We start from the raw sequence: 25149 nt of genomic DNA, 5'->3' as shown, positions 1-25149 counted from the left end.
TAGGGTGGGCCCCAGTCTCCCCAGTCCGACGCTGTGGGCAAATATAACCTGTCTGGGCAATTGTAGCCAATTTTGCTGCAAAAAAAGAAAAGTCTTTTTACCTTTTTAACCATAACTTTCAATGTCTTGGATAAATGTGTAACCCTTTATTAAATTCTGCCTTTATTATGGGGATCTCATGGTAGTAGAGCATACCAGAGGTTGACTATATTTTATTTTTTATTTATTTATTTTTTACTGAAAGATCCACGTAAAGAAAAAAAAAAAAGTAAAACAAAATGGAAACCAAAAGAAAATAAACAGACCACACCTTTTTGGTAAATTTTTATACTCTGAGCAGCCCCATGATATAAGGTCACTAATCAGACAAATCCACATGAATGAGTGTAAGAAGTGAATGCAGCACTCACCGCTATAATAAAACATTGTATTCCATCATTAATAACCATCAGCTTCTCACAGAGGGAGGTCGGCGAGTGGTAGATACAGCGCATTGTGAAAGGATTTGGCCCCCTTGAACTTTTCTACCTTTTGCCACATTTCTGGCTTCAAACATAAAGATATAAAATTCAAATTTTTTTGGGAAGAATCAACAAGTGGGAATGAAATTAATTGGATATTTTAAACTTAAAAATAAAAAATGAAAAGTGGGGCGTGCAATATTATTCAGCCCCTTTACTTTCAGTGCAGCAAACTCACTCCAGAAGTTCAGTGAGGATCTCTGAATGATCCAATGTTGTCCTAAATGACTGGTAACGATAACTAGAATCCACTGATCCAATGTTGTCCTAAATGACTGGTAACGATAACTAGAATCCACCTGTGTGTAATCAAGTCTCTGTATAAATGCACCTGCTCTGTGATAGTCTCAGGGTTCTGTTTCAAGTGCAGAGAGCACCATGAAGACCAAGAAACACACCAGGCAGGTCCGAGATACTGTTGTGGCGAAGTTCAAAGCCGGATTTGGATACAAAAAGATTTCCCAAGTTTTAAACATCTCAAGGAGCACTGTGCAAGCGATCATATTGAAATGGAAGGAGTATCAGACCAATGCTAATCTACCAAGACCCGGCCGTCCCTCTAAACCAGTGTTTCCCAAACTCCAGTCCTCACGGACCACCACAGGTCATGTTTTCAGGATTTCCTTAGTATTGCATAGGTGATGGAAGTATCATCAAGGCATCAGGAATTTTCTCACCTGTGCAATACTATGGAAATCCTGAAAACATGACCTGTGGGGTCTGTGAGGACTGGAGTATGGGAAACACTGCTCTAAACTTTCATCTCGAACAAGGAGAAGACTGATCAGAGATGCCGCCAAAAGGCCGATGATCACTCTGGATGAACTGCAGAGATCTAGAGCTGAGGTGGGTTAGTCTGTCCATAGGACAACAATCAGTTATACACTGCACAAATCTGGGCTTTATGGAAGAATGGCAAGAAGAAAGCCATTTCTCAAAGATATCTATAAAAAGTCTCGTTTGAAGTTTGCCACAAGCCATCTGGGAGACACACCAAACATGTGGAATAAGGTGCTCTGGTCAGATGAAACCAAAATCAAACTTTTTGGCCACAGTGCAAAACGATATGTTTGGCGTAAAAGCAACACAGCTCATCACCCTCAAAACACCATCCCCACTGTTGAACATGGTGGTGGCAGCATCATGGTTTGGGCCTGCTTTTCTTCAGCAGGGACAGAGAAGATGGTTAAAATTGATGGGAAGATGGATGGAGCCAAATACAGGACCATTCTGGAAGAAAACCTGTTGGAGTCTGCAAAAGACCTGAGACTGGGACGGAAATTTATCTTCCAACAAGACAATGATCCCAAACATAAAGCAAAATCTACAATGGAATGGTTCAAAAATAAACATATGCAGGTGTTAGAATGGCCAAGTCAAAGTCCTGACCTGAATCCAATCGAGAATCTGTGGAAAGAGCTGAAAACTGCTGTTCACAAACGCCCTCCATCCAACCTCAATGAGCTCCAGCTGTTTTGCAAGGAAGTATGGGCAAGAATTTCAGCCACTCGATGTGCAAAACTGATAGAGGCATACCCCAAGTGACTTGCAGCTGTAATCGCAGCAAAAGGTGGCGCTACAAAGTATTAACTCAAGGGGGCCGAATAATATTGCACGCCCCACTTTTCAGTTTTTAATTTGTTAAAAAAGTTTAAAATAGCAAATAAATTTCATTCCACTTCACGATTGTGTCCCACTTGTTGTTGATTCTTTCCCCAAAAAATAGAATTTTATATCTTTATGTTTAAAGCCAGAAATGTGGCAAAAGGTAGAAAAGTTCAAGGGGGCCAAATCCTTTCACAATGCAGTGTATAGGTGACGGCAGTACTGTGTATCTGCAGGATTCCAGGCCAGTATCTGCCACCCGCTGGATTTCCCATGGGAGAAGCTCTGGGATTTTATTACAGGGAAACTGTCATCAGCTTTTTGCTATGTAATCTAAAAGCAACAAGTCGGGGCAGAGGACCTTATCCCAGCGATGTGTCACTTGCTGGTCTGCATGATGGCATTTTGATATAATCCCTCTTTTATCTGCTGCAGATCTAGCAGTTCCCTGAATTCACAGATTATGTAGAGACCAATGCGGGAAAGTTACCCCAAATGTGATAGAAGTCAGCACTGGATTTTCTGCTTTCAGATCACCTCACAGACCAATGTAAGTTAAGGGACAAGTTCAGATGACGGTTTATCCCACTGTTTTTTTTAAGAAATCGCCATTAAAACTCATGCATCCAGTACAAAAAGAAATAGATGCCACAACCAGGGCCGGCTCCAGGATTTCATGGGCCCCGGGCAAAAGTCTCAGTGGGCCCCTTTCACACCTACCACGATTCATGATGCACAGAAATATAGGTATAGTACAATGCTAAAGATTTCACTGACTTCTCACATTACATGAGTGATATCTATTGTAAAGTCTACAACAGCTCAGAAACCGGCGAATCCTCCCAGCGCACAGTTCAGACCAGACAATATAGTCCTCTATACAGTATTATGGGCCCCACGTAGTCCTCCATATACAGTATTATGGACACCACGTGGTCCTCCATACAGTATTATGGACACCACATGGTCCTCCATCCAGTATTATGGGCAGCACATGGTCCTGCATCCAGTACTATGGGCACCATATATTGCTCCATACAGAATAACGGACCGTATATAATGCTCCATACAGTATGATCCCCATATATTGCTCCATTCAGTATAATGGATCCCATATATTGCTCCATAAAGTAAAATGAGCCCCATATATTGCTCCATACATAATGGGTACCATATAATGCTCCATACAGAATAATGGAACCCAAATATTGCTCCATACAGTATGGGCCCTATATATTGCTCCATAAATAGTGGGACCAATATATTGCTCCATAAAGAATAGGCCCCATATAATGCTCCATAGATAATGGGCCCTATATAATACTCCATACATAATGGGCCCCATATATTGTTCAATAGATAATGAGCCCCATATAATACTACATACATAATGAGCCCCATATATTGTTCAATAGATAATAAGCCCTATATAATACTCCATACATAATGGGCCCCATATATTGTTCAATAGATAATGAGCCCCATATAATACTCATAACATAAAAAAAAAAAATCAAATACTCACCGCTCCTTGCTGGAAGCAGGCCTGTCTCATCAGCGTCTTCCGACTCTCTGCACTGGGACTGCTCAGCAGAGGGCGCTCTGTAGTGACGTCATTGCGCCCTCTGCCCTGAGATGTCACAGAGTAAGAAGACGCAGAAGACAGAGGAGCAGCAGAGGAACAGGGAGAGGTAAGTATTGCAAACAGTTTAAAGCACTGGGGAAGGCCCAGTGCACGTGCCCATTCGCTGGCATCAGGCCCCGCTGACTCATGGGCCCCATAGCGCGCTGGTGTCCCAGAGGGTGAGTGGGCCCCCTGCTCGCTCAGGGCCCAGGCACTTGCCCGGGTGGTGATGCCGGCCCTGGGTACAACACATACGGCACCCGTTTTTAACTGATCCGCTGCAATGATTATGTAGGAAACTGTATTCATTTACAATCATCCACAGCGTGAGAGAAAACAGCTACAACATTACTGAATAAACAGAAACCCTGCAAGTATAAGAAAATGATTTTATTAAAATTATTTTCCATATCAATCCAGTTTGAAAAAAAATAACTCATTAAGCATTTTTTGCAACGTAGCAGTCCACATCTGACAGACTCCTGTAAGGCTGTGTGCCCACGTAGCATTTTTCAAGCGTATATGCTGCGGAATTTCCGCAGCGTAAACGCTTGAAAAACGCATGTATATCCGCACCCCATGGTCCCCAATGGGATTCCGCAAGTTCTATGCACATGCTGCGGATTTTTCCGCAGCGTTTATGCCGCATTCAAAAATCCGCAGCATGTCATTTAATTTTGCGTTTCCGCAAGCGGAATTGCCTTTGTCCAATGCATAAAAAACGCAAGGCAATTCCGCATGTGGAAAACGCGTGATAAACGCGCGAAAAATGCGCGATAAACGCGTGCGGAATTCCGCATGCGTTTTTCCGGGAGAGGACTTGCATTTATGCAGCAGAAATTTTCTGCTTCATAAATGCAACGTGGGCACATAGCCTAACTCTGGACACAGTATAATAGTGTGGCCGCTGTTCTCTAGCAGGACCCTCTAATGATAGAAGCAGGACGGCATACTGGATCTCGCACAACGCTACCTGCACGCCATCTGATTGGCTACTGTAAGTGCTCCAGCCGTATAAAGATCACTATGTATACAATATACTCCGAAAAGATGTCAGTGATTACTGTGAAGTCAAAATATTGTGGCCCCCATTGAGCAGGAATGATTAGAGATGGACGAGCTCCAGTTGGCAGACAGTCAGTGATGGCGGAGAGCTGATCATCTTTACTCGCTGCTCATTAGGAAAGTGGTCGCTTTCTGAAACCATTTGACTCTGAACTCGGCGTCAGACGCCATTATGTAAGAGGCCAATGTCTGAGTGGTTTTTGTGTCCATTTGTCCTTCCTCTGTTCTTTCTGCCAAAAGATCCTCACCCATAACCTAAGGATTAAAATAAAGTTGAATTGTTACTAATATTTTTTTACATTTAGCACATGAATTGAATTTCATAAATTAAAAGAAAACTTTCCCTCCGATGTCCACAAAACTGAGCGCCACTACATAAGCCACAAATAGTCGCCCCTCTCTCTCCCAGTCTGTGCAGCGGACGGGAACCATTTAAATGGGTGCAGGGCCGATTTTAGATAAAGTGGGGCCCTGGGGAAAAGTTTAAAGTGGGGTCCCAAATGCTGACATACAGCACCACACAAACATTTAGCTTGTATTTACATGCGCTGAGATCAGGCCGCTAAACGAGCGCAATCCATAATACTGAAGCCGTTCGACGCTTGTTTCCCGACCTCTTTACACCAGCTGAGGAAGAATGATGGATACAGAACAATCACTAATAGATCAATCTGTCCCCATACAGCATCATGTTATCCACCGGGCGATGTGCTGCTGAGAACAAGGATTTTTGTTCTGGCATAAACAATCCAATTACTCGATGAATAGGCAGCATTTTGCTTGTTTAGTATAATACATGCCATAGTCCTCCATATTTTATAATGTGCCCCACAGCACCCCATATTGTATAATGAGGCCCACAGTCCTCCATATAGTATAATACACTCCCGATAGCCCTCCATATTGTATAATGCACTCCCCATAACCCTCTATATAGTATCATATACTCCCCATAGTCCTCCATATTGTATAATGTGCCCCACAGCCCTCCATATTGTATAATGCACTCCCCATAGCCCTCAATATTGTATAATGCACTCCCCATAGTCCTCCATATAGTATAATACACTCCCGATAGCCCTCCATATAGTATAATGCACTCCCCATAACCCTCTATATAGTATAATATACTCCCCATAGTCCTCCATATTGTATAATGCACTCCCCATAACCCTCTATATAGTATAATATACTCCCCATAGTCCTCCATATTGTATAATGTGCCCCACAGCCCTCCATATTGTATAATGCACTCCCCATAGTCCTCCATATTGTATAATGCACTCCCCATAGTCCTCCATATTGTATAATGTGGCCCATATTCCTCCAAATAGTATAATACACTCCCCATAGCTCTCTATATAGTTTAATGCACCTCATAGTTCTCCATATAGTATAATGCACCTCATAGTCCTCCATATAGTATAATGCACCTCATAGCCCTCCATATAGTATAATGCACCTCATAGCCCTCCATATAGTATAATATACTCCCCATAGTCCTTCATATAGCATAATGCACTCCCCATAGTCTTTCATATTGTATAATGTGCCCCACAGCCCTCCATATTGTATAATGTGGCCCATTTTCCTCAATATAGTAAATACATTCCCCATAGCCCTCCATATAGTATAATGCACCTCATAGTCCTCCATATAGTATAGTACACTCCCCATAGCCCTCCATATAGTATAATGCACTCCCCATAGCCCTCCATATAGTATAATACACTCCCCATAGCCCTCCATATAGTATAATGCACCTCATAGTCCTCCATATAGTATAATACACTCCCCATAGCCCTCCATATAGTATAATGCACCTCATAGTCCTCCATATAGTATAATACACTCCCCATAGCCCTCCATATAGTATAATATACTCCCCATAGTCCTCCATATAATGGAATGCACCTCATAGTCCTCCATATAGTATAATGCACTCCCTATAGCCCTCCATATAGTATAATGCACTCCCTATAGCCCTCCCTATAGTATAATGCACTCCCCATAGCCCTCCCTATAGTATAATGCACTCTCCATAGTCCTTCATAGTGTATAATGCACTCCCCATAGTCCTTCATATAGTATAATGCATTCTCCTCAGTCCTTAATAGAGTATAATGCAGCCTCCCTATAGTATAATGCAGCCAAACATATAGTACATATAATATAATGCAACCCATAGTCCTCGTAAAGTATAATTCGGCCCCAACCATAGAGTATAATTCAGCCACTCCATACAGTATAATGCAGCCCCCCAGTTCTGCAGTATTATGGTCACCACGTATAAAAAACAAATACATACAATACTCACCTCTCCTCGTTCTCCAGCTGCTCCATGCTCTGCAGAGCGTCTCAGCAGCTCCACTCTGCAGGCACAGTCATTCCCCCGCTACCGATACAGTTCAATGCGCAATGCGGGGGGACGAACTCACGGACCCTATAGAGGCATGCCACGGGCTGGAGGCCCCAGGCAGATGCCTAGTCTGCTTGCCATTACGCCGGCCCTGAATGGGTGTCTCATGCTGGGGACATGTTTTTCTGCTTTTTTTCTTGCCATAGTACAAATTCTATTCAGTAGGACTATCAGCTGTGTATCCACCAGACTTTTTAAACCTGACAGGGCACACCTGTGAAGTGAAAACCATTTCCGGTGACTACCTCTTGAAGCTCATCAAGAGAATGTCAAGAGTGTGCAAAGCAATCATCAAAGCAAAAGGTGGCTACTTTGAAGAACCTAGAATATAAGACATATTTTCAGTTGTTTCACACTTTTTTGTTAAGTATATAATTCCACATGTGTTAATTCATAGTTTTGATGCCTTCAGTGTGAATGTACAATTTTCGTTGTCATTGAAAATACAGAAAAATCTTTAAATGAGAAGGTGTGTCCAAACTTTTGGTCTGTTACTGTATATATCCAGGATGTGTGATCACGGGGTGCCATACATACCAGAATGGGAGATCAAGGGGTGTCATGCATACCAGGATGGGTGATCAAGGGATGCCATGCATACCAGGATGGGGGATCAAGGGGTGCCATGAAAACTAGGATGGGGATCAGGGGGTGCCATGCATACCAGGATGGTTGATCAAAGGGGTGCCATGAATACTGGGGGCTCAAGGGGTGCCATGCATTCCAGGATGGGGATGAGGGTCACGTATACCAAGATGTGATGGGGGCCACATATACCAGGAAGGAGGGACCATACATACCAGGATGGAGGATAGTAACAGAATTGGGGGACATTACCCCAATACCAATGTCAGCAGCAGACTCCTATTAGACAAAGATAGCACAAGTATACACAAAATGCAGTTTTTAAAAGGAAGGTTTTTATGATTAAGGGAAAAGGAAATCCAAACCTAAAGGGCCCTGTGTGAAAAAGTGATTCCCCTCCCTCCTTAAAACATAAATTAACTGTGATTTGTCACATCTTTGGGAAGCTGAGTTCAATTTCCGTAGCCCCACACAGCCCTGTTTACTGCCACACGTGTTCTCAATCAAGAAATCACTTAAATAGGACATGCCTGACAAAGTGAAGTAGAACAAAAGATCCTCTAAAGCTAGACATCATGCTGCGATCCAAAGAAATTCAGGACCAAATGAGAAACAAAGTAATTGAGATCTATCAGTCTGGAAAAAGTTCTAAACCCATTTCTAAAGATTTGGGACTCCAGCGAATCACAGTGGAAGTCATTATCCACAATAGGCAAAAATATGGAACAATGGTGAACTTTCCTAGGCGTGGCCGGCTGATCAAAATTACCCCAAGAGCGCAGCAACGACTCATCCAAGAGGTCACAAAAGACCCCACAACAACATCCAGAGAACTGCAGGTCTCACTTGCCTCAGTTAAGGACAGTGTTCATGACTACACCAAAAGAAAGAGACTGGGCAAAAATTACACGCATAGCAGAGTTCCAAGACGAAAACCATTGCTGAGCAATAAGAACAAAGGCTCATCTCAGTTTTGTCAGAAAACATCTTGATGATCGCCAAGACTTTTGGGAGAATACTCTGTGGACTGACAAGACAAAAGTTGAACTTTTTGGAAGGTGTATGTCCCATTACATCTGGCGTAGAAGTAACACTGCATTTTAAAAAAGGAACATCATACCAACAGTAAAATATGGTGGCGGTAGCGTGATGGTCTGGGACTGTTATGCTGCTTCAGGACCTGGAAGACTTGCTGTGGAAATGGAACCATGAATTCTGCTGGTTAACCAAAAAATCCTGAAAGAGAATGTCTGGCCATCTGTTCATGACCTCAAGCTGAAGTGCACTTGGGTTATGCAGCAGGACAATGATCCAAAACACACCATTAAGTCCACCTCTGAATGGCTTAAGGAAAACAAAATTAAGACTTTGCAGTGGCTTAGTCAAAGTCCTGACCTTAAGAAAGAGGTTCATGCTCGGAAACCCTCCAATGTGGCTAAATTACAACAATTTTGCAAAGATGAGTGGGCAAAAATTCCTCCAGAGTGTTGTAAAAGACTCATTGCCAATTATCCCAAACACTTGATTGTAGTTGTTGTTGCTGAGGGTGCTTCAACCAGTTATTAGGTTTAGAGGGCAATCACTTTTTCACACAGGGCCCTGTAGGTTTGGATTTCTTTTTCCCTTAATAATTAGGATCTTCATTTAAAAACTGCATTTTGTGGTTACTTGTGTTATCTTTGTCTAATATTAAAATTTGTTTTGAGATCTGAAATATTTAAGTATGACAAACATGCAAAAGAATGAGAAATCAGGAAGGGGCAAACAACTTTTCACACATACACATATACATATATATATATTCATCCCACAATGTGACATTCATGGTAGAAGAGAGGGATTGGTAAGATGGGACAACCATTACAAACCAGCCACCTGATCAGACGTTATTGAACACCTTTCCAGAAGCTTTAATCAATCTTATCTACTGTTATTTTCTGAAGAGAGGAAACAAATGTCCTAAAAATAAAAAAATATAAAAATGAAAGTTAAGAAAAAAAAAAAAAATAATAATAATAGTCTCACCTCCACTATGAGCATTTTTTGCTCTTCTAATAATCCAAGCTTTCCTAATTGTTCTTCTATTTGCTCCTGCGTCCTCATATTCCTCTCCAGCACAAATGATGCATGCTGGGGCTGTAAGAGCTGTAATAGAAGCCTAGAAGAACCATCAGAGGTCAGGCCCATCTGGTTACAGAAAGAACACAGATACACGCTGTATAAGACAATGGGATGGAAACAAGATTTTAAAAGGAGTTATCAAACACTTTTATACTCCACTGGATAGGTCATTAATATAAGATAGGTGGGGGTCCAACCATCGGCCCCCCGATGATCAGCTGTCATCACCTCTGGCAAGATGCAGGCAATGTTCAAAGTGGAACAAAACCGCTCCGTACACTGCGGCCGCTGCCGGGTGCAGACCAGCTATTGAGGAGTACCGGAGGTGATCTGCAGCACCAGGCAGTGGCCACTGGGGTGCGTTCTGTTCACAAGTTACATCCGGCCGTTGCCAGAGCTATAAACAGCTTATTGGTGGGGAGCCAAGAGTCGGACCTACAACGATCTGATATAGACCACCTATTTTATGCATAAATCATCTGCATTAAAGTATTAGAGAACGTCTTTAAGAGCCCTGCATTTTCAGAGCCAAACTTCAGTCAACATCTAATAACCAATTACAAGGTCTTTCTTAGGACTCGTTCACACGAATGTATTTTCAGTAGGAAAGTTGTCTGTGGAACAAATGGACGGCACTCAGACCAATGGGATTCAATGGGAAAGTGCAGAGGAGTCATTTTTCTTTTTTGTCACTGATCGAATCTGTGTGTGAGCAAAAAATAAAGAAAGAAAATGGCAGCATGTCCTCGTTTCATCCGTCAGACAAGATTCACCCATTCAAGTCTATGGGTACAGAAAAAAATCTGCTTTATACAGATACATTGCAATCCTGTAGCCCTGGAAACTGTAAATGGTTAAAAAGCCAGATTAGATCTGGACTGCACATGGACGACAAGTGAGGAAAGAATTCTCCCACTTTTCTGGATGAAACTCTGAATGATATTTTATCTGCTTGTGTGAACAGGCCCTTAGAGGTCTCGACAAGACGGAGGAGCTGATCCAGAGTGTCCAGGGAAAGCTAGCAGTCCAGGTAATGGCGGATACGGAGGCAACCATCCACATCGTGCTCCATGCCCTTCTAATCTGACCTCCGTGACAGTGATGCTCAGTGTAAAGCCTGAGCTCAGGAGATGTGGGCTCGGACCCTGTTCAGACACACTGGAACTGATCAATCTCCATTCACCATTATGAACGTAAAACTGGAGCACTGGTCCCACTCAAATATATTGCATTATGGTCAAATCATTCCCTTTAGGAGCTGAGTGCTGTGTAATAGAGGAGGATAAGGCCCCCCGTATACAGCAATCTATTCTCTGATAGGCGAGAGGGCAGAGACGTCATCTCCTCCTTTCTGATAATGTCCCCTGTATCCTGCTGACAGTGATTGTGCCATCCCAGCAGGTGGCACTAGAGCCGCTCCCCACTCTTAGGCTATGTGCCCATGTAAAACCGTCTGCCATGCAAAGCAATGTGAATTGGGATGTGCTGTGCACATGATGCGCTAATTAGCGCGCCGAATTCACATTGCAACACGCAGCATGACCATTTCTACCGCGATTACGCGGCCATTGAAAAGCAGCAAACCCGCAGGTATATGTGGATTTACTGCGTTTCAATTAAATTCAATGGCCGAGAATTTGCAGCGTAATCGGGGTGCGTGTGGCACCCAGGATGAAGAAGAGACTACAACTCCTCTTCATCCCGGCTACCAAGCGGTGAAAAAAAGAAATAAATAAGTTAAAAAAAAAAAACCCTGTATACTCCCCTCTCCGGTCTGCTCCCGGCGGCGATCCTCTCTCCTCGGCGTCCCGCGGTGTACTGGCAGGACCTGCGGTGACGTCATCTAGTCAGCTGATGGTCACGCGACCGCTGACGTCAGAGGTCAGGTGATGGTCGCGTGACCAGCTGACTAGATGACGTCACCGCAGGTTCTGCCAGTATACCGCGGGACGCTGAAGAGAGAGAACGCCGCCGGGAGGAGACTGGAGAGGTGAGTATACAGGGTTTTTTATTTTTAACTTTTTAATTCTTTTTTTTTACTATAGATGCAGCATTTAAAGCATCTAAGTTGGTCACACAATATAAATCCATGCCGGTTGCCGGTTGCATGGATTTATATTGTGTGACCAACTTGTCAAGCACTTTCCAGGTGATGCTCAAAATCACTTGGAAAAGTGCTTGAAAAAACGCTGAAAAAATGCTGAAAAAAACACTTCTCTCTGCATGTAAATCTGCATGCGTTTTTTTCTGCCAGAGAGAGGCAAAAACGCTCTGCATCAAATCTGCTACGTGGGCACATAGCCTTAGCGTGTATGTGCTGTACTTATCATTCAGGACTGTGCAAAGACCTGCCTGTGACCAAAAGAACAACAAGGCTGTGTGCACACGCTGCAGATTTGGTGCGTTTTTCAATGGAACAGGCTGCCACGAGAGGTGGTGAATTCTCCTTCAATGGAAGTCTTCAAACAGAGGCTGGACAGACATTTGTGTGAGATGGTTTAGTGAATCCTGCATTGAGCAGGGGTTGGACACTAGGACCCTGGAGGTTCCTCCAATTCTAATGTTCTAGGATTCTATGTATAAACACCAGCTGCAATCTTCCATGGAGAAGTAACTGTGGTTTCAGGAGAACTTGCAGCAGAAGGTCTGTGCCTTCCGCTAGCTCCTCCCCCTTCCGCTAGCTCCTCCCCTTCCTTCTGTAAAGAGTATTAATAGCACTAACTGTCATCTATCTCACTAATAGGAAAGTTTGTCTTCACTGAATACAGATTTTACAGATGTTACCGCGAATTGAGACTGAAAGATCAATCCAGCAGGAAAAAGAAGACTTCTCTGATAAGATTATAAAATTACTTGTTTTCATGTGTAATATTAATTTACAAAACAAAAATTAAAACAACGGTTATTCTTTAACTAATAAAGCACTTAGGACAGGGATTCATTAAGACTGGCCATATTCAAGCTGCTCTTGATGAGGGAGCGTGCTGGAGTCAGACGGTCCAGATTCATTAAGTGGAGCATGAATTATGCGCTTCTGACAAGTGGTGTGTGCATTTTCACAAATCTTACTCCAGTCACGGACTGGAGTAAGATTTCTGGTGTAAGGGAAGCCACAGTTCGCTATGAATTAGACAAGCTGTGGTGCCACACTTCCATCCTGCCCCAACTCTGCCCATTTTGGTGAAGCTGGGCAAAACTGACGTGAAAACACCAAACGTCACAGCATTTTTGATCAACTCAGTAATGTACGAGGTATATGAAGCGGAGCCGCGCGAGGACAAGGTGTGCGGAGCGGAGCCGCGCGTGTACGAGGTGAGTGGAGCCGCGCGTGTACGAGGTGTGCGGAGCAGAGCCCCGCGTGTACGAGGTGTGCGGAGCGGAGCCGCACGTGTACTAGGTGTGTGGAGCGGAGCTGCGCGTGTACTAGGTGTACGGAGCGGAGCCGCGCGTGTACTAGGTGTGCGGAGCAGAGCCCCGCGTGTACGAGGTGTATGGAGCGGAGCCGCTCGTGTACTAGATGTGCGGAGCGGAGCCGCGGGTGTACGAGGTGTACAGAGCAGAGCCGCGCATGTATGAGGTATGCGGAGCGGAGTCGAGCGTGTACGAGGTGTGCGGAACCACGCGTATATGAGGTGTGCGGAGCAGAGCCACACGTGTACGAGGTGTGCAGAGCAGAGCAGCGCATGTACGACGTGTAAGGAGCGGAGACGCGCGTGTACGAGGTGTGCGGAGCAGAGTCGTGCGTTTACGAGGTGTGCAGAGCAGCGCATGTACGACGTGTAAGGAGCGGAGATGCGCGTGTACGAGGTGTGCAGAGCAGAGCCGTGAATGTACGAGGTGTACGGAGCGGAGCCGCACGTGTCCGAGGTGTGCGGAGCGGAGTGGAGCCGCACGTGTACAATGTGTACGGAGCGAGACCGCGCAAGTACGAGGTGTACGGCGCGGAGCCGCGCGTGCACGAGGTGTGCTGAGTGGAGCCGCGCAAGTACGAGGTGTACGGCGCGGAGCCGCGCGTGCACGAGGTGTGCGGAGTGGAGCCGCGCGTGTAAGAGGTGTGCGGAGTGGAGCCGCGCGTGCACGAGGTGTGCGGAGTGGAGCCGCGCGTATACGAGGTGTGCGGAGTGGAGCCGCGCGTATACGAGGTGTGCGGAGAGGGGCCGCGCGTGTACGAGTTTTACGGAATGGAGACGCGCATGTACGAGTTGTACGGAGCGGAGCCGAGCGTGTATGATGTGTGCGAAACGGAGCCGCGCGTGTACGAGGTGTATGGAGCAGAGCTGCGCATTTACGAGTGTGCGGAGCGGATCCGCGCTTGTACAAGGTATACTGAGCGGAGCTGTGCGTGTACGAGGTGTGCAGAGCGGAGGCGCGCGTGTATGAGGTGTATAGAGCGGAACTGTGCGTGTACGAGTTGTGCGGAGCGGAGCCGCGCGTGTACAAAGTGTACAGAGAAAAGCTGCGCGTGTACGAGCTGTACGGAGCGGGCCGAACGTGTACGAGGTGTACGGAGCAGAGCAGCGCGTGTACAAGTGTGCGGAGCGGAGCCGCGCGTGTAAGAGTGTGCGGAGCCGAGCATGTATGAGGTGTGCAGAGCAGAGCCGCGCGTGTACTAGGTGTGTGGAGTGGAGCTGCGCGTGTACAAGGTGTGCAGAGTGGAGCTGCGCGTGTACGAGGTGTGCGGAGCGGAGCCGCGTGTGTACGAGGTGTATGGAGCGGAGACACGCGTGTACAAGGTGTGGAGCAGAGCCGCGCGTGTAAGAGGTGTGCGGAGCGGAGCCGTGCGTGTACAAGGTGTGCGGAGCAGAGCCGCACATGTACGAGTGTGCGGAGGGGAGCCAATGGTGTACAAAGTGTGCGGAGTGGAGCGGATCCACACGTGTACAAAGTGTACGGAGCGGAGCCGCGCGTGTATGAGCTGTACAGAGCGGAGCCGTGCATGTACGAGGTGTGCAGAGCGGAGCTGCACGTGTACAAAGTGTATGGAGCGGAACCATGCGTGTACAAGGTGTACGGAGCAGAGCTAATCGTGTATGAGTTGTACGGAGCGGAGCCGCATGTGTACGAGGTGTGCGGAGCGGATCCGCGCGTGTACAAAGTGTACAGAGAAAAGCCGCGCGTGTACGAGCTGTACGGAGCAGAGCAGCGCATGTACGAGTGTGCGGAGCGGATCCACGCGTGTACAGGGTGTACGGAGCGGAGCTTAGCGTGTACGAGGTGTGCAGAGCGGAGCCGTGCGTGTACGGGGTATGTGGAGAGGAGACACGCGTGTACGAGGTGTGTGGAGTACAGCCGCGCGTGTACGAAGTGTGCGGAGCGGAGTCGCGCGTGTACGAGGTGTGCGGAGCGGAGTCGCGCGTGTACGAGGTGTGCAGAGCAGAGCCGCACATGTACGAGTATGCGGAGCGGAGCCAATCGTGTACGAGGTGTGCGGAGCGGATCCGCGCGTGTACAAAGTGTATGGAGCGGAGCCGCGCATGTGCGAGGTGTGCAGAGCAGAGCTGCGCGTGTACAAAGTGTATGGAGCGGAGCCGCGCGTGTACGAGGTGTGCGGAACGGATCCGCGAGTGTACAAAGTGTACGGAGCGGAGCCGCGCGTGTGCGAGCTGTACGGAGCGGAGCCGCGCGTGTGCGAGCTGTACGGAGCGGAGCCGCGCGTGGACGAGCTGTACGGAGCGGAGCCGCACGTGTACGAGCTGTACAGAGCGGAGCCGTGCATGTACAAGGTGTGCAGAGCGCAGACATGCGTGTACGAGGTGTGCTAAGCGGACCCACGCGTGTACGAGGTTTGCGGAGCAGAGCCGCAAGTGTACGAGTGTGCGGAGCTTAGCCGCTCGTGTACAAGGTGTACGGAGCAGAGCCGCGCGTGTATGTGGTGTGTGGAGCGGATCCGTGTGTGTACAAGGTGTACGGAGTGGAGCCGCGCGTGTAGGAGCTGTACGGAGCGGAGCCGTGCGTGTACGAGCTGTACGGATGTATGATGTGTGCAGAGCATAGCCGCGCGTGTACGAGTGTGCAGAGCTGGAGCGGAGCCGCACGTGTACGAGATGTACGGAGCGAAGCCACGCGTTTACGAGGTGTACGGAGAGGAGCCACGCGTGTACGAGGTGTACAGAGCGGAGCCGCGCGTGTCCGAGTGTGCGGAGCAGAGTCGGACGTGTACGAGGTGTACGGAGCGGAGCCACGCGTGTAGGAGGTGTACGGAGCGGAGCCGCACGTGTACTACGTGTAAGGAGCATAGTCGCGCGTGTACGAAGTGTGCAGAGCGGAGCCGCGCATGTACGAGCTGCACGGAGCTGAGCCGAGCGTGTACGAGTTGTACGGAGCGGAGTCGCACATGTACGAGTGTTTGAAGCGGAGCTGCGTGTGTAAGAGGTGTACACAGTGGAGCCGAGTGTGTACGAGGTGTACGGAGCTGAGTCGTGCTTGTACGAGTGTGCGGAGCAGAGTCGCGCGTGTACGAAGTGTATGGAGCAGAGTCGCGCGTGTATGAGTGTGCGAAACGGAGCTGCGTGTGTACGAAGTGTACAGAGTGGAGCCGAGTGTGTACGAGGTGTACGGAGCTGAGTCGCGCTTGTATGATGTGTGCAGAGCATAGCCACGCGTGTACGAGGTGTACAGAGCGGAGCCGCGCGTGTCCGAGTGTGCGGAGCAGAGTCGGACGTGTACGAGGTGTACGGAGTGGAGCCACGCGTGTAGGAGGTGTACGGAGCGGAGCCGCGTGTGTACTAGGTGTACAGAGTGGTGCCGCGCATGTACGATTTGTACGAAGCTGAGCCGCGTGTGTACAAGACGTACGGAGCAGCGTCGTGTGTGTACGATGTGTGCGGAGCAGAGACGCGCGTGTACGAGTATGCGGAGCGGAGCCGCCCATGTACGAGATGTGCAGAGCGGAGCCGCGCGTGTACGAGATGTGCAGAGCGGAGCCGCGCGTGTACGAAGTGTACAGAGCAGAGCAGCGCGTGTACGAGTGTGCGGAGCTGGAGCGGAACCTCGAGTGTACGAGATGTATGGAGCGGAGACACGCGTGTATGAGGTGTGCGGAGTGGATCCACGCGTGTACAAGGAGTATGGAGCGGAGCAGCGAGTGTATGAGCTGTACGGAGAGGAGCCACGCGTGTACGAGGTGTACAGAGCGGAGCCGCGCGTGTCCGAGTGTGCAGAGCAGAGTCGGACGTGTACGAGGTGTACGGAGCGGAGCCACGCGTGTAGGAGGTGTACGGAGCGGAGCCGCGTGTGTACTAGGTGTACAGAGTGGTGCCGCGCATGTACGATTTGTACGAAGCTGAGCCGCGTGTGTACAAGACGTATGGAGCAGCGTCGTGTGTGTACGATGTGTGCGGAGCAGAGACGCGCGTGTACGAGTATGCGGAGCGGAGCCGCCCATGTACGAGATGTGCAGAGCGGAGCCGCGCGTGTACGAGATGTGCAGAGCGGAGCCGCGCGTGTACGAAGTGTACAGAGCAGCGCGTGTACGAGTGTGCGGAGCTGGAGCGGAACCTCGCGTGTACGAGATGTATGGAGCGGAGACACGCGTGTATGAGGTGTGCGGAGTGGATCCACGCGTGTACAAGGAGTATGGAGCGGAGCAGCGAGTGTATGAGCTGTACGGAGCAGAGCCGTGCGTGTACGAGGTGTGCAGAGCGGAGGCGCGCGTGTATGAGGTGTATGGAGCGGAGCTGTGCGTGTACGAGGTGTGCGGAGCCGCACATGTACGAGTGTGTGGAGGCCAGCGTGTATGAGGTGTGCAGAGCGGAGCCGCGCGTGTACGAGTGTGCGGAGTGGAGCTGCGCGTCTACGAGGTGTGCGGAGTGGAGCCGCACGTGTACGAGGTGTGTGGAGCGGAGACACGCGTGTACGAGGTCTATGGAGCAGAGCCAATCGTGTACGAGGTGTACGGAGCGGAGCCGCGCGTCTACGAGGTGTGCGGAGTGGAGCCGCACGTGTACGAGGTGTGTGGAGCGGAGACACGCTTGTACGAGGTGTGTGGAGCGGAGACACGCGTGTACGAGGTCTATGGAGCAGAGCCAATCGTGTACGAGCTGTACGGAGCAGAGCCGCACGTGTACAAGCTGTACAGAGCGGAGCCGTGCATGTACGAGGTGTGCAGAGCGGAGCCGCGCGTGTACGAGGTGTGTTGAGCAGAGCCACGCGTGTACGAGGTGTGCGGAGCAGAGCCGCACGTGTACGAGTGTGTGGAGCTTAGCCGCTCGTGTACGGAGCGGAGCCGCGCATGTACGAGGTGTATGGAGCGGAGACACGCGTGTATGAGGTGTGCGGAGCGGATCCATGCGTGTACAAGGTGTACGGAGTGGAGCCGCGCGTGTAGGAGCTGTAAGGAGCGGAGCCGCGCGTGTACGAACTGTACGGAGCGGAGCCGTGCGTATACGACGTGTGCAGAGCGGAGCTGCGCGTGTACAAAGTGTATAGAGTGGAACCGTGCGTGTACGAGGTGTGCGGAGCAGAGCTGCGCGTGTACGAGTGTGCGATGCCGCACGTGTACAAGGTGTGCAAAGCAGAGCCGCACGTGTATGAGGTGTGTGGAGCGGAGCCGTGCGTGTACAAGGTGTGCGGAGCGGAGCCGCGCGTGTACGAGGTGTGTGGAGCGGAGCCGTGCGTGTTCGAGGTGTACAGAGCAGAGCACTGCGTGTACGAGTGTGCGCAGCGGAGCCGCACGTGTACGAAATGTGCAGAGCAGAGCAGCGCGTGTACGAGGTGTGTGGAGCGGAGACACGCGTGTACGAGGTGTGTGGAGCTGAGCCGCGCGTGTACGAGGTGTGTGGAGCACAGCCGCGCATGTATGAGGTGCGCGGAGCTGAGCGGATCCGCACGTGTACAAGGTGTACGGAGCAGAGCCGCGCGTGTACGAGCTGTACGGAGCGGAACCGTGCGTGTACGAGGTGTGCAGAGCGGAGCCGCACGTGTACGAGATGTGTGGAGCAGAGACATGCATGTACGAGGTGTACAGAGCAGATCCGCGCGTGTACGAGCTGCACGGAGCGGAGCCGAGCGTGTACGAGTTGTACGGAGCGGAGTCGCGCATGTACGAGTGTTTGAAGCGGAGCTGCGTGTGTAAGAGGTGTACACAGTGGAGCCGAGTGTGTACGAGGTGTACGGAGCTGAGTCGCGCGTGTACGAACTGTATGGAGCAGAGTCGCGCGTGTACGAACTGTATGGAGCAGAGTCGCGCGTGTACGAGTGTGCGAAACGGAGCTGTGTGTGTACGAGGTGTACAGAGTGGAGCCGAGTGTGTACGAGGTGTACGGAGCTGAGTCGCGCTTGTATGATTTTTGCAGAGCATAGCCGCGCGTGTGCGAGGTGTACAGAGCAGCGCGTGTACGAGTGTGCAGAGCTGGAGCGGAGCCGCACGTGTACGAGATGTACGGAGCGAAGCCACGCGTTTACGAGGTGTACGGAGAGGAGCCACGCGTGTACGAGGTGTACAGAGCGGAGCCGCGCGTGTACGACCTGCACGGAGCTGAGTTGCGCGTGTACGAGTGTACAGAGTGGAGCCGAGTGTGTACAAGGTGTACGGAGCGGAGTCGTGCTTGTATGATGTGTGCGGAGCGGAGCCACGCGTGTACGAGGTATACAGAGCAGAGCAGCGCGTGTCCGAGTGTGCAGAGCAGAGTCGGACGTGTACGAGGTGTACGGAGCGGAGCCACGCGTGTAGGAGGTGTACGGAGCGGAGCCGCGTGTGTACTAGGTGTACAGAGTGGTGCCGCGCATGTACGATTTGTACGAAGCTGAGCCGCGCGTGTACAAGACGTACGGAGCAGCGTCGTGTGTGTACGATGTGTGCGGAGCAGAGACGCGCGTGTACGAGTATGCGGAGCGGAGCCGCCCGTGTACGAGATGTGCAGAGCGGAGCCGCGCGTGTATGAGATGTGCAGAGCGGAGCCGCGCGTGTACGAAGTGTACAGAGCAGAGCAGCGCGTGTACGAGTGTGCGGAGCTGGAGCGGAACCTCGCGTGTACGAGATGTATGGAGCGGAGACACGCGTGTATGAGGTGTGCGGAGTGGATCCACGCGTGTACAAGGAGTATGGAGCGGAGCAGCGAGTGTATGAGCTGTACGGAGCAGAGCCGTGCGTGTACGAGGTGTGCATAGCGGAGGCGCGCGTGTATGAAGTGTATGGAGCAGAGCTGTGCGTGTACGAGGTGTGCGGAGCCGCACATGTACGAGTGTGTGGAGGCCAGCGTGTATGAGGTGTGCAGAGTGGAGCTGCGCGTGTACGAGTGTGCGGAGTGGAGCTGCGCGTGTACGAGGTGTGCGGAGTGGAGCCGCGCGTGTACGAGGTGTGTGGAGTGGAGACACGCTTGTACGAGGTGTGTGGAGCGGAGACACGCGTGTACGAGGTCTGTGGAGCAGAGCCAATCGTGTACGAGGTGTACGGAGAGGAGACAATCGTGTACGAGGTGTACAGAGCGGAGCCGCGCGTGTACGAGGTGTGCAGAGTGGAGCGGATCCGCGCGTCTACAAAGTGTACGGAGCGGAGCCGCGCGTGTACGAGCTGTACGGAGCGGAGCCGCGCGTGTACGAGCTGTACGGACCAGAGCCGCACGTGTACAAGCTGTACAGAGCGGAGCCGTGCATGTACGAGGTGTGCAGAGCGGAGCCACGCGTGTACGAGTGTGTGGAGCTTAGCCGCTCGTGTACGAGGTGTACGGAGCGGAGCCGCGCATGTACGAGGTGTATGGAGCGGAGACACGCGTGTATGAGGTGTGCGGAGCGGATCCATGCGTGTACAAGGTGTACGGAGTGGAGCCGCGCGTGTAGGAGCTGTAAGGAGCCGAGCCGCGCGTGTACGAACTGTACGGAGCGGAGCCGTGCGTATACGACGTGTGCAGAGCGGAGCTGCGCGTGTACAAAGTGTATCGAACGGAACCGTGCGTGTACGAGGTGTGCGGAGCAGAGCTGCGCGTGTACGAGTGTGCGGTGCCGCACGTGTACAAGGTGTGCAAAGCAGAGCCGCACGTGTATGAGGTGTGTGGAGCGGAGCCGCGAGTGTACGTGGTGTGTGGAGCGGAGACACGCGTGTACGAGGTGTGTGGAGCGGAGCCGTGCGTGTACAAGGTGTGCGGAGTGGAGCCGCGCGTGTACGAGGTGTGTGGAGCGGAGCCGTGCGTGTTCGAGGTGTACAGAGCAGAGCACTGCGTGTACGAGTGTGCGGAGTGGATCCGCGCGTGTACGAGTGTGCGCAGCGAAGCCGCACATGTACGAAATGTGCAGAGCAGAACAGCGCGTGTACGAGGTGTGTGGAGCAAAGACACGCGTGTACGAGGTGTGTGGAGCTGAGCCACGCGTGTACGAGGTGTGTGGAGCACAGCCGCGCATGTATGAGGTGCGCGGAGCGGATCCGCACGTGTACAAGGTGTACGGAGCGGAGCCGCGCGTGTACGAGCTGTACGGAGAGGAGCCGCGCGTGTACGAGCTGTACGGAGCGGAACCGTGCGTGTACGAGGTGTGTGGAGCAGAGACACGCATGTACGAGGTGTGTGGAGCAGAGCCGCACGTGTTCGAGGTGTGTGGAGCTGAGCCGCGCGTGTACGAGGTGTGTGGAGTACAGCCGCGCATGTATGAGGTGCGCGGAGCGGATCCGCACGTGTACAAGGTGTACGGAGCGGAGCCGCGCGTGTACAAGGTGTATGGAGCGGAGCCGCGCGTATACGAGCTGTACGGAGAGGAGCCGCTCGTGTACGAGCTGTACGGAGCGGAACCGTGCGTGTACGAGGTGTGCAGAGCGGAGCCGCACGTGTACGAGGTGTGTGGAGCAGAGACACGCATGTACGAGGTGTGTGGAGCAGAGCCGCACGTGTACGAGGTGTGTGGAGCGGAGTCGAGCGTGTACGATGTGTGTGGAGCGGAGACACGCGTGTATGAGGTGTGTGGAGCTGAGCCGCGCGTGTACGAGGTGTACGGAGCGGAGCCGAGCGTGTATGAGGTGTACGGAGCAGAGCTGCACGTGTACAAGGCGTGCGGAGCCGCGCGTGTACAAGGTGTGCGGAGCGGAGCCGCGCGTGTACGAGGTGTGTGGAGCGGAGCCGTGCGTGTTCGAGGTGCACAGCAGAGCACTGCGTGTACGAGTGTGCGGAGCGGATCCGCGCGTGTCCGATTGTGCGCAGAGGAGCCGCGCGTGTACGAAATGTGCAGAGTAAAGCAGCGCATGTACGAGGTGTGTGGAGCTGAAGACACGCGTGTACGAGGTGTGTGGAGCTGAGCCGTGCGTGTACGAGGTGTGTGAAGCACAGCCGCGCGTGTATGAGGTGCGCGGAGCGGAGCGGATTCGCACGTGTACAAGGTGTAAGGAGCAGAGCCGTACGTGTACGAGCTGTACGGAGCGGAGCCGCGCGTGTACGAGGTGTACGGAGCGGAACCGTGCGTGTACGAGGTGTACGGAGCGGAGCCACGCTTGTACGAGGTGTACAAAGCGGAGCCACGCGTGTAGGAGGTGTATGGAGCAGAGTCTCCAGTCTACGAGTGTGCGGAGCGGAGCCGCGTGTGTATGAGATGTAAGGAGCAGAGCCGCGCATGTACGAGTGTGCGGAGCGGAGCCGCGAGTGTACGAGGTGTACAGAGCAGAGTCACACGTGTATGAGGGGTACGGAGCAGAGCCGCGCATGTACGAGTGTGCGGAGCGGAGCCGCGCATGTACGAGTGTGCGGAGCGGAGCCACGCGTGTACGAGTGTGCGGAGCGGAGCCGCGAGTGTACGAGGTGTACGGAGCAGAGACGCGCGTGTACGAGGTGTACGGAGCAGAGACGCGCGTGTACGAGGTGTACGGAGCAGAGCCGCGCGTGTACGAGTGTGTGGAGTGGAGACACGCTTGTACGAGGTGTGTGGAGCGGAGACACGCGTGTACGAGGTCTGTGGAGCAGAGCCAATCGTGTACGAGGTGTACGGAGAGGAGACAATCGTGTACGAGGTGTACGGAGCGGAGCCGCGCGTGTACGAGGTGTGCAGAGTGGAGCGGATCCGCGCGTCTACAAAGTGTACGGAGCGGAGCCGCGCGTGTACGAGCTGTACGGAGCGGAGCCGCGCGTGTACGAGCTGTACGGACCAGAGCCGTGCATGTACGAGGTGTGCAGAGCGGAGCCGCGCGTGTACGAGGTGTGCTGAGCGGAGCCACGCGTGTACGAGATGTGCTGAGCGGAGCCACGCGTGTACGAGGTGTGCGGAGCAGAGCCGCACGTGTACGAGTGTGTGGAGCTTAGCCGCTCATGTACGAGGTGTATGGAGCGGAGACACGCGTGTATGAGGTGTGCGGAGCGGATCCATGCGTGTACAAGGTGTACGGAGTGGAGCCGCGCGTGTAGGAGCTGTAAGGAGCCGAGCCGCGCGTGTACGAACTGTACGGAGCGGAGCCGTGCGTATACGACGTGTGCAGAGCGGAGCTGCGCGTGTACAAAGTGTATCGAGCGGAACCGTGCGTGTATGAGGTGTGCGGAGCAGAGCTGCGCGTGTACGAGTGTGCGGTGCCGCACGTGTACAAGGTGTGCAAAGCAGAGCCGCACGTGTATGAGGTGTGTGGAGCGGAGCCGCGAGTGTACGTGGTGTGTGGAGCGGAGACACGCGTGTACGAGGTGTGTGGAGCGGAGCCGTGCGTGTACAAGGTGTGCGGAGTGGAGCCGCGCGTGTACGAGGTGTGTGGAGCGGAGCCGTGCGTGTTCGAGGTGTACAGAGCAGAGCACTGCGTGTACGAGTGTGCGGAGTGGATCCGCGCGTGTACGAGTGTGCGCAGCGGAGCCGCACGTGTACGAAATGTGCAGAGCAGAACAGCGCGTGTACGAGGTGTGTGGAGCTGAGCCGCGCGTGTACGAGGTGTGTGGAGCACAGCCGCGCATGTATGAGGTGCGCGGAGCGGAGCGGATCCGCACGTGTACAAGGTGTACGGAGCGGAGCCGCGCGTGTACGAGCTGTACGGAGAGGAGCCGCGCGTGTACGAGCTGTACGGAGCGGAACCGTGCGTGTACGAGGTGTGCAGAGCGGAGCCGCACGTGTACGAGGTGTGTGGAGCAGAGCCGCACGTGTACGAGGTGTGTGGAGCTGAGCCGCGCGTGTACGAGGTGTGTGGAGCACAGCCGCGCATGTATGAGGTGCGCGGAGCGGATCCGCGCGTGTACGAGCTGTACGGAGAGGAGCCGCGCGTGTACGAGCTGTACGGAGAGGAGCCGCGCGTGTACGAGCTGTACGGAGAGGAGCCGCGCGTGTACGAGCTGTACGGAGAGGAGCCGCGCGTGTACGAGCTGTACGGAGAGGAGCCGCGCGTGTACGAGCTGTACGGAGCGGAACCGTGCGTGTACGAGGTGTGCGGAGCGGAGCCGCGCGTGTACGAGGTGTGTGGAGCAGAGACACGCATGTACGAGGTGTGTGGAGCAGAGCCGCGCGTGTACGAGGTGTGTGGAGCGGAGTCGAGCGTGTACGATGTGTGTGGAGCGGAGACACGCGTGTATGAGGTGTACGGAGCGGAGCCGAGCGTGTATGAGGTGTACGGAGCAGAGCCGCACGTGTACAAGGCGTGCGGAGCCGCGCGTGTAAAAGGTGTGCGGAGCGGAGCCGCGCGTGTACGAGGTGTGTGGAGCGGAGCAGTGCGTGTTCGAGGTGCACAGAGCAGAGCACTGCGTGTACGAGTGTGCGGAGCGGATCCGCGCGTGTCCGAGTGTGCGCAGAGGAGCCGCGCGTGTACGAAATGTGCAGAGTAAAGCAGCGCATGTACGAGGTGTGTGGAGCTGAAGACACGCGTGTACGAGGTGTGTGGAGCTGAGCCGTGCGTGTACGAGGTGTGTGAAGCACAGCCGCGCGTGTATGAGGTGCGCGGAGCGGAGCGGATTCGCACGTGTACAAGGTGTACGGAGCGGAGCCGCGCGTGTGCATGGTGTAAGGAGCAGAGCCGCGCGTGTGCATGGTGTAAGGAGCAGAGCCGCGCGTGTACGAGGTGTACGGAGCGGAGCCGCGCGTGTACGAGGTGTACGGAGCGGAGCAGCGCGTGTACGAGGTGTACGGAGCGGAGCCGCGCGTGTACGAGGTGTACGGAGCGGAGCCGCGCGTGTACGAGGTGTACGGAGCGGAGCCGCGCGTGTACGAGGTGTACGGAGCGGAGCCGCGCGTGTACGAGGTGTACGGAGCGGAGCCGCGCGTGTACGAGGTGTACGGAGCGGAACCGTGCGTGTACGAGGTGTACGGAGCGGAGCCACGCGTGTAGGAGGTGTATG

General features: G+C 52.3%; 1 long non-coding RNA gene across 1 annotated transcript in view; it reads right to left on the bottom strand.

Annotated features, from left to right (window-relative positions):
• Positions 1 to 4764: 4764 nt before the first annotated feature.
• LOC141206950 (uncharacterized) overlaps positions 4765 to 25149 on the bottom strand; it is a 66681-nt gene continuing 46296 nt past the window's right edge. Inside the window, exons 2-3 of the long non-coding RNA XR_012277435.1 lie at positions 9845 to 10006; positions 4765 to 5070 (exon numbers count right to left, since the gene is read on the bottom strand). This is a non-coding gene — a long non-coding RNA (uncharacterized lncRNA). The remainder of the gene's footprint in view (positions 5071 to 9844; positions 10007 to 25149) is intronic.

Source organism: Phyllobates terribilis, unplaced genomic scaffold, assembly GCF_046119375.1.
Source record: "Phyllobates terribilis strain yellow unplaced genomic scaffold, ASM4611937v1 Scaffold_152__1_contigs__length_4461920, whole genome shotgun sequence".
In the NCBI taxonomy this organism is placed as follows: Eukaryota; Metazoa; Chordata; class Amphibia; order Anura; family Dendrobatidae; genus Phyllobates; species Phyllobates terribilis.
This window is presented reverse-complemented; position numbering and strand designations above follow the sequence as displayed.